The sequence below is a fragment of the Eptesicus fuscus genome, chromosome 22 (assembly GCF_027574615.1).
Source record: "Eptesicus fuscus isolate TK198812 chromosome 22, DD_ASM_mEF_20220401, whole genome shotgun sequence".
NCBI classification, from domain to species: domain Eukaryota; kingdom Metazoa; phylum Chordata; class Mammalia; order Chiroptera; family Vespertilionidae; genus Eptesicus; species Eptesicus fuscus.
In genome coordinates, this window is record NC_072494.1 from 34,433,652 (window position 1) to 34,436,794 (window position 3,143).

General features: G+C 51.2%; 1 pseudogene; it reads left to right on the plus strand.

The window, feature by feature from the left end:
* Positions 1 to 2,095, plus strand: LOC129148022 (nucleolar protein 14-like; annotated as a pseudogene).
* The last annotated feature ends 1,048 nt before the right edge of the window (positions 2,096 to 3,143 follow it).

Consider the following 3,143-nt stretch of genomic DNA (forward strand, 5'->3'; position numbering starts at 1 on the left):
ATGGGGCTTGAGAAAGACAGTAAGTCTTGCTATAGAAAATTTAAGTTACTATTTTGGCACAATTGAATATGCAGGTAAGATTCATACTTGCTACAACGGTACAAGGTTTCTTCATGTCTCGCAACAACTGTTATTATTTTAATTGACTGTATCCCCCTCAAGTGACTGTACTGTGTTTTATGGCATCACTAGAGGCCCGGTGCACGAATTTGTGCACAGGTGAGGTCCCTTGGCCTGGCTGGCAATTGCGAATGATCGGGGCCGTCTCACCCAGTCCCAATTGGGGCCTATAGGGGCCAGCTGGGGGGAGGAACGTGGGAGGTTGGCTGTGGGAGCACACTGACCACCAGGAGGCAGCTCCTGCATTGAGCATCTTCCCCCTGGTGGTCAGTGCATCGTCATAGCGACCGGTCATGACTGTCACTTAGGCTTTTATATATAGAGATTCTCCTACTGAGAATGCTGTCAAGCTGATGGCGGCCCGTTTTGGAGGTGGCGAGCTCCTTCCTTAGAAGACCTAGAAAAAGCGGGTGGGAGGGAACCAAAAGCACACAAAGAACTGATTGAAGAGCTCACTGCGAAGCCAAAACAAGAGAAGAGGGAGAGACGAGTTTAAGGAGCAGATGCTCTGGAGCAGCTGGACCAAGACCAGAAAGAAGCCCATCTCTCCTGGCCCACAGAGCACCGGAGTCAGAGATAAAAGGAGAGCCCAGGCCTGGTGCGTATGACATGACGGTTCGGGAGCTTGGCTTTGAGATGAAGGCACAGCCCTCGAACAGTGGAAATGGAAAAGGATGGGCAGGACCAGAGGCAGCTCAAGAGCCTGGAGGCTGAAGGACTCTGAAAAATTCCTGGAAAGGACGAGGATGAAAATATTAAGAAACCCAAACATATGTCAGCGGATGACTTAAGCGATGGCTTCGGATTGGATAGGGATGACAGGTGTTTGCTTTCTTACTGAGACGGGAAGATGAACGTCAAGGAAGAGCAAAGCAGGGAAGCCAGTGATGGGCAGAACGAGGAGGAAGGGGTGAGAACTGGGGCGAGATGGACGAGGGGACGCAGAGAACAGTGGCGGCTCAGAGAGCCCGTCGGACCTGGAATCTAAGGAAGGCAGGAGGAGGAGAGGGAGAGGGAGGCCTCCGAAGAGCAGAGGCAGACACCTGGGAAAAGGCCAACAAGTGAGGGTCAGGTGGCTCGAGGAGCCGCCAGAACTGAGCTGCCCTATTCGTTGGCAGCTCCTGAATCCTATAGGGAACGGAAATCTTTATGATCAGGAAAACCGATGGAAGAGCAGCTTTCGGTGGTGGAGAAAATTCGGAAATACAACCACCCAAGTCTTGCAGCAGGAAACAAAGCAACGATAGAACGCTGGTCGGCTTCCTTTTGGAATATGTTGGAGATTTGGCTCCAGATGACCCTCCAGACCTCAGGGTAATTGATAAGTTGGTTGCGCAGTTCTGTACGTGTTGCCAGACGTTTCCTACAGTTTGTCCTCCGAGATGCCCTGCAGGAGATGGAAGGGGTGATTGAGGAGAAAGCCCTGGAAACATTTCCAGGGTTGGATGTGCTCCTTTATTTGAATGTAGCGGGGATGCTGGCTTCAGCCTTGACTTCTGGCTCCCATCGCGGCTCCTGCTCTGGTGTGCATGGCCAGCTGCTCGCACAGTGCCCCGTCCGGTGTCTCCAAGAGGCCGTGGGGGATCTATTGGTGCGGTGTGCTCCTGGACCACGTGTCTCTGTCTCAGAGGTTCAACCCCAGCTGCTTAATTTTCTTCTTGGGGTTCTTTACATAGCAGCTCCAAACAAGCCAAGCCAAGCTTACGCTCTGATGCACCCTTTCAGAGCACGTGGGAAGAGCTGGGAGTTGCTCCTTGTGTGTGAGGAGGAGGCCAGGGCATCATGGCCAAGGAGAAACCTCTCCCTGCAGCAGCCAGTGGACTGGAGGCCCAGCCAAGGCTGTCTGGTTCAGGTAAAAAGCCATGTGCTCATGAATGGCATGTGGCCATTTTTCCATGGCATGGTGGGGCCCCTTGAAACCCTCCTGACACGGCACCTGGCCCACTGCAGCTGGAGCTCCCGCAGCTGTCTGTAAGCGGGGGAACAGAAAAGGAAAACCAAGAGAAGTGCTATCAGCCAGGGATCTGTGAGCAGAGCCAGCCAGTGCCACTAGCACTTGGCACCCCCTGCTGGTCAAGTCCTCAAGTTTGGAACAAAATAGGGAAGCAGGAAGGAGGAGCAAGCAAGGAAAAGACTGATCTGCAAACACAACCGCGTATTTAAAGGAGCTAAGGAGCCGTCCCCGGAATCATCACACAAAAACAACCAGCTCCCGGCTGGGATGCAGCTCTCAGAAGTCATGGAACGGATGTGGAAAGAAAGGAACCGCGAAGTAGCCTGGCTACACAGGAAGGTGAATGGCCGGCTCTGAAGAAGGAAAAGTTAAAAAAACAAATTGTTTTATAAATTAAAAAACAATCATTCCCCTTATGTGAACAATTCTGATTGTTTCTATTTACACCTGCTGCCCCACCACAATGATTAAAAGTGCCCCCTTTCACTTTAAAAAGTGTCCTAGTAACATTACATGGTCACCAGAGTCATGGCGTCTTTCTGCCACAAGGTGACAGCATCTTCTCACAGTTGAAAAAGTACTGCAGCTTGTGGGCGGTTCCAGTAGATCTGCGGCAGAGAAAGGGGCCCCTGGGGTACAGCTCTGGAAATAAAGCTAACACAGTGAGGGTGCCTTAAAATGCAAGGATTTGTGGGGGATCACCTGGCCCATCCCCTGCCATGGGACAGATGGCATCTCTCAGCTCGTAAAACCAGACTTGTTTCAAGCATTTTCTGGGACACCCTGGGAAGGCCCCTGCTCCCAGCAGCTTCTGAGGTCCGAAGGCACAGACTGCTCAGGTGTGTCCGACTGTTTTCCAGGTGATACTTTGTCAGCAATTTTCTCTTTGTTTCCCTCTGTTATTGGGTTGAATTTTGTCCCTAAAAACATGCGGAGATGAGTGTGAGCTGAGGTCTTAGACAACATGCCCCTATGTTTGGCATTCTCATTAGTGGTCGGCAAACTCATCAGTCAACAGAGCCAAATATCAGCAGTACAACGATTGAAATTTTTTTGAGAGCCAAATTTT